Consider the following 12352-nt stretch of genomic DNA (forward strand, 5'->3'; position numbering starts at 1 on the left):
GTCTTGTACACTTCAGAATTCATCCGGCTGCTTCTGTCTTCAGTCACATCATCAATAACCACCAGTGCCCCAGGTCATTGTTAGCCCTGCATGCCCGCCCGCACACCGCCTCCGCCATGTGTTACAGAGGATGTACTGTGCTCTGGATCAGGAGCTGCTCCAAACCTTCTCCAGACTTTCTTCTTCCATCATTCTGCAGTGGCGAGTCCAGGGGGGCAGGCAGGGCATTTACCCCGGGCAGTGTTATAACCAATTTATGGGAAATACTACCCCAGACAGCAGGGGAGATTTTCCTCCTCTGTTCTCAAGGTACTAGATCTCAGAGAGCCTCAATACCGATATATCACTATCAATGTCCTGTCTACTGTAGGTCTCATGTAGACCTGGTACCCACTCAGTATCCTGTGTGATACTGTCTGCTGAGCTGTGTATCTAATCCTATCCTGTGTGATACTGTCTGCTGAGCGGTGTATCTAATCCTATCCTGTGTGATACTGTCTGCTGAGCCGTGTATCTAATCCTATCCTGTGTGATACTGTCTGCTGAGCCATGTATCTAATCCTATTCTGTGTGATACTATCTGCTGAGCCGTGTATCTAATCCTCTCCTGTGTGATACTGTCTGCTGAGCCATGTATCTAATCCTATCCTGTGTGATACTGTCTGCTGAGCCATGTATCTAATCCTATCCTGTGTGATACTGTCTGCTGAGCTGTGTATCTAATCCTATCCTGTGTGATACTGTCTACTGAGCTGTGTATCTAATCCTAACCTGTGTGATACTGTCTGCTGAGCTGTGTATCTAATCCTAACCTGTGTGATACTGTCTACTGAGCTGTGTATCTAATCCTATCCTGTGTGATACTGTCTGCTGAGCCGTGTATCTCATCCTATCTTGTGTGATACTGTCTGCTGAGCCGTGTATCTAATCCTCTCCTGTGTGATACTATCTGCAGATCCGTGTATCTAATCCTATCCTGTGTGATACTGTCTGCTGAGCTGTGTATCTAATCCTATCCTGTGTGATACTGTCTGCTGAGCTGTGTATCTAATCCTCCCCTGTGTGATACTGTCTGCAGAGCCATGTATCTAATCCTGTCCTGTGTTATACTCCTGCTGTCCTTGGTGACACTTTAGACATTTCTGGTCACCAACAAAATGGCTCTGCACTGTGTCCCTACATTTCATCTTCCCTTATTCTTTGGAAACACCCAGGTTGGGAGGGGGAGGTGACATCACACACAGGAGAGCAGACTCCGCCCACTTTACTGCAGCTGTAATCCAGGCTATTTCTACAGTAGGATTTCTGTAGGATTTCAGCAGCTGCTCCCCTTAGTATTTAAGAGTGGAAAATATCAAACTTTTTTTTTTTTTTAATATTTTGCTCAATTAAAAACAAATAATATTTAAACAAAACATTAATACTTTACATTTTTTGAGTTAGGCTGCTTTCACACTACGTTTTTTAACATGTGTCCTGAACGTTTTTTTAACGCAAAAACAGATCCAGTACAAATGCGTTTTCATTTCAATGCATTTGCAATGGACTCGCGTCAGCATGCGTTCACATGCGTTTGCGTGCGTTATAGTGAGGATCCAGCGACTTGCAGTTTTTTAACATTTTTCAAAAACGCTACTTGTAGTGTTTTTGAGCTGCGTCCAAATACTGCAAATTGCTGGATCCTGACTATACTGCATACAAACGCATGTGAACGCTGGCATGCTGATAGACAGGATCCTGCTTGCTCTACTGAGCATGCCCAGAAACCAGCCTGGCGTGATCAGTCTCTCTCTCCCCCTCCCCCTCTCCCCCTCCCTCTCTGTCTCTCTCCCCCTCCCTCTCTCCCCCTCCCTCTCTGTCTCTCTCCCCCTCCCTCTCTGTCTCTCTCCCCCTCCCTCTCTCCCCCTCCCTCTCTGTCTCTCTCCCCCTCCCTTTCTCCCCCTCCCTCTCTCTCTCTCTCCCCCTCCCTCCCTCCCCCTCCCTCTCCCTCCCTGTCTCTCTCCCCCTTCCTCTCCCTCTCCTCTCTCTTCCCCGCCTGAGAGCTGCGGACACTCGTAACCAAGGTAAATATTGGGTAACCAAGCAAAGCGCTTCTCTTAGTTACCCGATGTTTACGTTGGTTACGTGTGCAGGGAGCAGGAAGCCCTGCTCCTAGCAGCTGCAGATGCTCGTAACCAAGGTAAATATCGGGTATCCAAGCAAGTTACCCGATGTTTACCTTGGTTATGAGCCTCCGCAGCTGTCAGATGCCGGCTCCCAGTCTATCACGTTCAGTTCCACTGACTCCCGATCACATGACTCCAATGCCCGCCCATAAACTTAAAGTGGCAGGATCCTGCAAAATAACACATGCGTTTGCATGCGTTTTTTTGCTGTAAAAGCAGGATCCGCTTTTACAGCAAAAAAACGTTTATGACGCATGTTAAAAAAAACGTAGTGTGAAGGCAGCCTTATTGAATTTTTTTTTTGCCGACACCTTCCCTTTAAGGAGACCAGATATAGATATCAGTAAAGGATTCCAAGTAACCAAGTGAAAATAATCCACGTATTAGTACTTAGAAAATGATCTTAGATGCATCAATTAGATCCATCGTTATCTCGATACGCCAAAATTGATCTCAAATCAAAAACTAAATTACATGCAATAGTTCAAATAGTTAGGTTAAGTTGATGAGATAAACCAGAAGTTGATTAATTGTAGCACCCTCCGGGGTTACTCACTAGTAGTAGATACCCGACTGTAGTTCATTCATATTGTGGAGGTGGCACTAAGCAATAGCTTGTTTGTTCAAACGTAATAAGAATATCTGTGTATATAAATAATCAAAATATAGATGTAGTTGTATAATAATCTGTCTGTCTATGCAGCCATCGCATAGACCCATAATATATATTTTTAGGTTGTATAGCCATGAAGGAGTTAACCAAAAATAATGAAGCCAGAATGTGAAGCTGCAAAAGTGTTATCAGTAATGTTCACACAGAAGGAATGTACGGGAGGCAGGCAATGTGCTGTGAGAAATTGGGGAGTGAAGCACTCCCTGTTTAGCTTCAAGGTTATTCATGCTTACTGTATAATTGGATCTATCGAATACACGAGTCAGTTGATGACGCTAGCTGAAAGAGAGAGCATGTCTGTGTGTTCATTGTCGGATACATTGATATATCGGCACTGGTATACAGCTAATACGGCACCGTCTCTGGATATCCCAAACGAAGACTCCATTAGCAGTCTTCAACCCAAATTCCTCCCTTGACAATATCTCAGAAATATATAAAAAAAATCATTCCTGCATGGAGATAAATAAATCTACACTCCAACTCTAATATGTAAACCCACAACTGAGAATGACCCGACGCGTTTCCCCTCGACAATAGAGGAGGTTCATCAGGGGTTCAACAGATCATTTTTCGATGTAGTTACATACAGTTTGAAAGAGATAAGTCCATCCTCAGCCACCTTAGATATAAATCACTATTCACATTAAGCAATGATAGTCCAGAGGGATTTCCTGGTTCATAGGAATCATATTTATATCTTCTCCTGATCTTTTTCATTCCAGCTTCATATAGCATCTGTTTCATTCCTCTCTGATAAAAAGATCTAATTTTCTCCCTGTGGGATGATGATCTAACTGGTATACCACGGCAGGAACATGGACCTTAATCTCCAAAGGAGTATACTCAGAAGACTCGCTACCAATACTGGGTCAGAATAGATAACCTTTTAACCCTTAATGTATATTACGTTGTATGTACCCACTAATAATGAAGGGGATTTGGGAAGCACCCCCAAGGTCACAGGTGAACCATCACTGCAAAAAACCCACCTAATCTCAGATGCTAGAATGCTGTATATAAGAGCCCAGTGGTGGTGGCCGCAGCTTATTGCCAAACAAAGTGGTGACAGGTTCCCTTTAATGTTTTCAAATGCACAAAGGAACAAAGCTTTATTTTTGGAGATGTCGTGTGGTCTGACAAAACTAGAATGGAACGGTTTGGCCATAATGACCATTGTTACGTTTGGAAAAAAGGAGAAGCTTTGAAGCCTAAGAACCCCATCCCAACTGTGACACACGGGGGCCGCAGCATCATGTTGTGGGGATGTTTTGCTGCAGGAGATACGAGTGCACTTCACAAAATAGATGGCGTCATGAGGAAAGAAGATTGTGGCAATACTGAAGAACATCTCAAGACATCAGCCAGGAACTTAAAGCTTTAGTGGAAATGGGTCTTCCAAATGGACAATGATCCAAAGCTACTGCCAAACTGGTTACAAAGTGGCTTAAGAATAACAAAGTCAATGTTTCGGAGTGGCCATCACAAAGCCCTGATCTCAATCCTATTGAACAGTTATGGTCAAAGCTGAAAAGGCCGGTGCGAGCGGCGACCTACAAACATGGCTCAGCTACACCAGATCTGTCAGGAGGAATCGGCCCAAATTCCATCAACTATTGTGAGAAGCTTCTGGAAGGATCCAAAACGTTTCCCCCAAGTCACACAGTGTAAGGGCAATGCCACCAAATACTAATGACATGATTGTAGAAGTGGCACTGACATGTATGTGCCGCTGAATGAACTGTTCATGTTAAACCTTTATGTCCAGAAGAGGCAGATTTAGTTGTTGAAGGATGAGCCCCTCTTGTGTGATATTGCAGGCTGCTCCCCCCGGGGGTCTCCAGCACTCACATCCCCCCACCTATTAGTGGTGGTGCAGCATTACCATGATAGATGATGGGAGTCATCCTCTTATTGGCGAGCCGCAGATTAGCTCAGCATGAACGTAACAAATGATCCAATATCCTGAAATAGATGATTGCCTGGATTATGTAACAACTGCAGACACCGGATTCCCACGGTCGGGCGCTGGGCAGAGCGATGTCCTCCGAGGAGGGGTCCATCCTATACCAGGACGCGGTTATATCATATTGCTGGGGTGGGCTGCACAAAAATGCTTTATCAGGAGGGTGAACGTCCCTTATGTGGCGACAACTCAGGATCAGTAATGTATGTACACAGTGACTGCAACAGCAGAATAGTGAGTGCAGCTCTGGAGTATAATACAGGAGGTAACGGGATCAGTAATGTAATGTATGTACACAGTGACTGCACCAGCAGAATAGTGAGTGCAGCTCTGGAGTATAATACAGGAGGTAACTCAGGATTAGTAATGTATGCACACAGTGACTGCACCAGCAGAATAGTGAGTGCAGCTCTGGAGTATAATACAGGAGGTAACTCAGGATCAGTAATGTGTGTACACAGTGACTGCACCAGCAGAATAGTGAGTGCAGCCCTGGAGTATAATACAGGAGGTAACTCAGGATCAGTAATGTATGCACACAGTGACTGCACCAGCAGAATAGTGAGTGCAGCTCTGGAGTATAATACAGGATGTAACTCAGGATCAGTAATGTATGTACACAGTGACTGCACCAGCAGAATAGTGAGTGCAGCTCTGGAGTATAATACAGGAGGTAACTCAGGATCAGTAATGTATGCACACAGTGACTGCACCAGCAGAATAGTGAGTGCAGCTCTGGAGTATAATACAGGAGGTAACTCAGGATCAGTAATGTGTGTACACAGTGACTGCACCAGCAGAATAGTGAGTGCAGCTCTGGTGTATAATACAGGAGGTAACTCAGGATCAGTAATGTAATGTATGCACACAGTGACTGCACCAGCAGAATAGTGAGTGCAGCCCTGGAGTATAATACAGGAGGTAACTCAGGATCAGTAATGTATGTACACAGTGACTGCACCAGCAGAATAGTGAGTGCAGCCCTGGAGTATAATACAGGAGGTAACTCAGGATCAGTAATGTATGTACACAGTGACTGCACCAGCAGAATAGTGAGTGCAGCTCTGGGGTATAATGTACACTCATGATTACATTACTTATCCTGTGACACTGATGATGCACCTTCCACAGATCTATGACTGGGCAGTTTGTGGAAGGATTTGCTCATCTGATCATTGTGACTTCTGCCTTTAGTCTACTTGTTTTCTTCAGTAACTTCCTGACTACATCACTGTCGGCCATTATACTCTTATGGTGCTTTGTTTTCTGTCCAGCGGTCCCCCAGAGACCCCACGTCTTGCGTCTTCAGCTCTGCCTGGCAGTGAACCATGGTGAATGGACCCCAGACATGATTGATTAGGGCCTTATCTGCTGAGTTCTTGGGGTGCAGTTGCTTTCTGGGTCTAGTTGTGTCTGTTCTTCTCATTGATACAGATGTGCCCGGTGTTCCTGACCACTCTTCTTATCGCTGCGCCCCACCCTGACCTCCGGCTGCCGGTGATACGCGTGACGTACGTATTGTCACCTCTGCTTTTCCAAGGCAGGGGTGACGATCTGTAATATTGGATGTATCAGTCACACAATAGTGTAAACTTTCCTCTTTATACAAGAAGCCAAATATACAGCCCCGTGCAGTAAAAGTAGGTGATGTCGCGAGGAGAGTCTCTGTAAACAGTACGTCACCCAATAACATCATATATCACCGGGCGGAGTTACATTTATGACAGCGACTCATATATCTTTACAGGACACGTCCGCTAAGAGCCGATGTAATGGCCGTACAAAGTAATGTTTATCCCAATCCTCCGAGTGCATGAATAGAACAGAAGAGCGGTAAAGACTGACACATCCAGAGAAGCAGAGGACGGGAACAAGCTGTCCCTGATCTCAGAGATACCCCTTATGGTGGAGATGTCTGAGCCGCCTTCCTGGCCCTCAGGTTATGGAGACCCTAGCTATACCTTAACTCAGATATACCCCTGAAGGTGGAGATGTCTGAGCCGCCTTCCTGGCCCTCAGGTTATGGAGACCCTAGCTATACCTTAACTCAGATATACCCCTGAAGGTGGAGATGTCTGAGCCGCCTTCCTGGCCCTCCGGCTAGGGGGACCGTAGCTATCCCTGATCTCAGATATCCCTTATGGTGGGAATGTCTGAGCCCCCTTCCTGGCCCTCAGGTTATGGGGATCCTAGCTTTCCCTGATCTCAGACATACCCCTTATGGTGGGGAAGTCTGATCCCCGTTCCTGGCCCTCAGGTTATGGGGATCCTAGCTATCCCTAATCTCAGAGATACCCCTTATGGTGGAGATGTCTGAGCTGGCTTCCTGGACGCAGGCTTGGGGGATCCTAGCTATCCCTAATCTCAGAGATACCCCTTATGGTGGGGATGTCTGAGCCCCCTTCCTGGCCCTCAGGTTATGGGGACCCTAGCTATCCCTAATCTCAGACATACCCCTTATGGTGGAGATGTCTGAGCCGCCTTCCTGGCCCTCCGGCTAGGGGGACCGTAGCTATCCCTGATCTTGGAGATGCCCCTTATGGTGGAGATGTCTGAGCCGCCTTCCTGGCCCTCAGGCTAGGGAGACTCTAGCTATCCCTGATCTCAGACAAACCCCTTATGGTGGGGGTGTCTGAGCCACTTTCCTGGCCCTCAGGCTAGGGGGACCCTAGCTATACCTTAACTCAGAGATACCCCTGAAGGTGGAGATATCTGAGCCGCTTTTGTAGCCCTGCTCCTGACCAGCCCTGATCTTATACCCCCTCTCCCCTATCCCAGGGGAGAGCCGGGACACAAGTGTAATAAAACCAACAAAGATAGACAAACTCTATCTTACAGCACGCTCACACAGACGTAAGGAGGAAAATAAGAGCAGGGAGGAAACAACAAGATGATGGGTGAATTCCACACTTCCAAGCTCCATGCAATATAATCACCAGCAGGACTGGGACACAACAATAAACTATTGTCGGCATGGGTAGACAGATTCCACTATCCTAAAAAGGCGGGAAGTAAATGTGATAGGTTTCTAATGACATATATTAGAGGTAACCTGCAGACTAGCAGAGGTTAACTCTTGCTAGCCTGACTATAAATGAGCACACAGCTGGTCAACACCCGAGCCTGCCTGTGTAACTTAGAAACAGCAGACAAACCATAGTGTGGAGTGTCAGGATCTGTAGTGTGAACAGCGTCTGATGCCGCCCATGACAAACGGTGCGTTTTGAGCAAAACTCAGTGTGACAATATATAGCTGCCATCATGGCAGTATTTCAGATTTTGCCCGTAAAGCCCAGATAAATGTGACAAAGACCAAATATCACATGGAGGAGACTTACCTAGACAGGGGTGGAGGTGCGGGGGACGGGTCATTGGGAGATTTGGCATGCAGGGGCACGTGTATTTGTTCCTTACTGTTGCGGAGGGTCCTCCACCATTGTCACAGTAGTGATGAATCAGTTATGAACAAAAACGCAAGGCACCAGCTCCGGCGAGCGACGAGCGCCCTCCACACCCATCACCATAGAAACTTGTTTTGAATGAATTTTATAACAATAGTCACGATGAGGGTCCGATACGTGACACCCCCCGCTCTGGTCGATAGCGCCTCGAATTGTAATGTCTTACGATCTGACATTCCATCTGTATAGGACCCCGCAATGTCACTCCCACCGGGCTCCAGGAAGCTGAGATGTGTTTGTAGAGCACTTCCAATGGAGTTCACACGCTCTTGATCACTGTCTGATGTACACTCGCTCCTGATCACTGTCTGATGTACACTCGCTCCTGATCATTGGTCCATGTACACTCGCTCCTGATCATTGGTCCATGTACACTCGCTCCTGATCATTGGCTGATGTACACTTGCTCCTGATCATTGGCTGATGTACACTCGCTGCTGATCACTGTCTGATGTACACTCGCTCCTGATCACTGTCTGATGTACACTCGGTCCTGATCATTGGTCCATGTACACTCGCTCCTGATCATTGGTCCATGTACACTCGCTCCTGATCATTGGCTGATGTACACTCGCTCCTGATCATTGGCTGATGTATGCTCGCTCCTGATCACTGGCTGATGTACACTCGCTCCTGATCATTGGCTGATGTACACTCGCTCCTGATCATTGGCTGATGTACACTCGCTCCTGATCATTGGTCCATGTACACTCGCTTCTGATCATTGGCTGATGTACACTCGCTCCTGATCATTGGCTGATGTATGCTCGCTCCTGATCACTGGCTGATGTACACTCGCTCCTGATCATTGGCTGATGTACACTCGCTCCTGATCATTGGCTGATGTACACTCGCTCCTGATCATTGGTCTATGTACACTCGCTCCTGATCATTGGTCCATGTACACTCGCTCCTGATCATTGGTCCATGTACACTCGCTCCTGATCATTGGTCCATGTACACTCGCTCCTGATCATTGGTCCATGTACACTCGCTCCTGATCATTGGTCCATGTACACTCGCTCCTGATCATTGGTCCATGTACACTCGCTCCTGATCATTGGTCCATGTACACTCGCTCCTGATCATTGGCTGATGTACACTTGCTCCTGATCATTGGCTGATGTACACTCGCTGCTGATCACTGTCTGATGTACACTCGCTCCTGATCACTGTCTGATGTACACTCGCTCCTGATCATTGGTCCATGTACACTCGCTCCTGATCATTGGTCCATGTACACTCGCTCCTGATCATTGGCTGATGTACACTCGCTCCTGATCATTGGCTGATGTATGCTCGCTCCTGATCACTGGCTGATGTACACTCGCTCCTGATCATTGGCTGATGTACACTCGCTCCTGATCATTGGCTGATGTACACTCGCTCCTGATCATTGGTCCATGTACACTCGCTCCTGATCATTGGCTGATGTACACTCGCTCCTGATCATTGGCTGATGTATGCTCGCTCCTGATCACTGGCTGATGTACACTCGCTCCTGATCATTGGCTGATGTACACTCGCTCCTGATCATTGGCTGATGTACACTCGCTCCTGATCATTGGTCTATGTACACTCGCTCCTGATCATTGGTCCATGTACACTCGCTCCTGATCATTGGTCCATGTACACTCGCTCCTGATCATTGGTCCATGTACACTCGCTCCTGATCATTGGTCCATGTACACTCGCTCCTGATCATTGGTCCATGTACACTCGCTCCTGATCATTGGTCCATGTACACTCGCTCCTGATCATTGGTCCATGTACACTCGCTGTAAAAACATTAAAATTAATACATCTAGTTATCAAATATTTTATAGAAGGACATATAAGTTCACAGTTCTGTTTATGTTGGAGGGCATAGTTTATTAATTAAGTTTTTATAAGGAATAAGTATTAAAATATCTATATTGAGTATACTTGAGTACTGACATGGAAGGATATATATAAATCCTTCCCGAAGCTTCCAGAAGGTTACGTAATATGGAATTATATATTCAACTAAACACCCTATATGGACTGAACAGCTGGTATATAATACACGATGGAGGGGGCTACTCGCTCGCTCCTCCACATTGCCTGCGGTCAGAAGACTCCAGTGCTGCAAGATGAAGACACGCTGTCCGGCCTAAGGGATGACACCCCCTGCCTTGCCATTCAGGACCCAAAGAGAGATGGGTAAAGACTTCCCATTGATCAGTATGGACTAAATGAACTCTTTGCGTAAGCTATCAAAGTATATTATTTTTCCTTTCTGTAACTGAACCCTGGCAACCATTTTTAAATAGATAAAATATTTATTTTTTACATTTTTGAAGTCCTTTCTTTCATGCGCCTTTACGTATTTGAAGAAAAATATATTTAAGAGTATATTTTTTAACACTCGCTCCTGATCATTGGCTGATGTACACTCGCTCCTGATCATTGGCTGATGTATGCTCGCTCCTGATCACTGGCTGATGTATGCTCGCTCCTGATCACTGGCTGATGTACACTCGCTCCTGATCATTGGTCCATGTACACTCGCTCCTGATCATTGGTCCATGTACACTCGCTCCTGATCATTGGATGATGTATGCTCGCTCTTGATCATTCGTCTGTGTACATCCGCTCTAATCATTGCCGGTGTAGTCACACGGACAATATTTGCTCTCTCCTGATGACTGGCCGGTGCACTCTGCCTATCGATCATTGGCTAGAGCACGCTAGCTCCCAATGATTGGCTGTTGTGCGCTCGCTGCTGATCATTGGCAGGTGCACACTCGCTACAGATCATTGGTTAGTGTGTGCTTGCTTCCGATCATTCGCCGATCTACACTAACTCTTGATCTTTGGCCGGTGTACGCTAGCTCCCTATAACTGGCAACTGTATGCTTGCTGCCAATCTTTGGCCGACAAACGTTCGCTACTGCACTCGCTCCAGATCATTGACTATTCTATGCACGCTGCCCACCATTGGCCAATGCATACTTGCTGACGATCATTGACTGGCGTATGCTCATTGCCAATGTACAATCACTTCGCAAAGTACATCCTCTCCCGATCATTGGCTGACTCGCTCTCCATCACTGGCCGCCGGTATTCAGTCCCAGTCATTGGCTAGTGTACACGATCAGTGGCCAGTGCACACTTGCTGCCGATTATTGGCAGATGTATACTCGCTCTCGATCACTGGCCACCATATGCTTGGTACAGATATTGGCTTGTGTACAGTCGCTCCCGATTATTGACCAATGCACTCTTGTGCCTGATCATTGGCAAGCGCACACTCACTCCTGATCATTGGCAAGCGCACACTCACTCCTGAATATTGGCTGGTGAATGCTTGCTCATGATCATTGGCTGGTTTTCTCTTGCTCCTAATCATTGGCAGGTTTACATTCGCTCCTGATCATTGGCCGGTTTGCATTCTCTCACCATTAGTGGTGGGTGTACGCTCGCTCCTGATCACTGGCCGGTGTACGCTCGCTCTCAATCATTGGCCGGTGTACGCTCCCTCCTGATCATTGACCAGTGTACGTTCGCTCCTGATCACTGGCCGGTGTATGCTCGCTCCCGATCACTGGCCGGTGTACGCTCGCTCCCGATCATTGGCCGGTTTGCACTCTCTCACCATTACTGGTGGTTGAATGCTCGCTCCTGATCACTGGCCGGTTTGCGCTTGCTCCTTATGACTGGCCAGTGTACGCTTGCTCTCGATCATTGGCCGGTGTACACTCCCTCCCGATCACTGACCTGTGTACGCTCACTCCTGATCATTGACCAATGTATGCTCATTCCTGATTACTGGCCGATGTATGCTTATCTTGATCACTGGCCGGTGTACGCTTGCTTCTGATCATTTGACGATGTAGGCTCACTTCTGACCACTGGCCGACATACGCACGCTCTTGAGCATTGGTCGGTGTGCGCTCGCTCCTGGTCACTGGATGGTGTATGCTCGCTCCTGATCACTGGCTGGTGTACGCTTGCTCCTGATCACTGACCGGTGTACGCTCGTTCCTGATTACTGGCCTGTGTTTGCTCACTCTTGATCATTGGTCGGTGTATGCTCACACCTGATAAATCATACACTCGCTCT

This window comes from Anomaloglossus baeobatrachus, chromosome 3 (assembly GCF_048569485.1).
Source record: "Anomaloglossus baeobatrachus isolate aAnoBae1 chromosome 3, aAnoBae1.hap1, whole genome shotgun sequence".
Classification (NCBI taxonomy): domain Eukaryota; kingdom Metazoa; phylum Chordata; class Amphibia; order Anura; family Aromobatidae; genus Anomaloglossus; species Anomaloglossus baeobatrachus.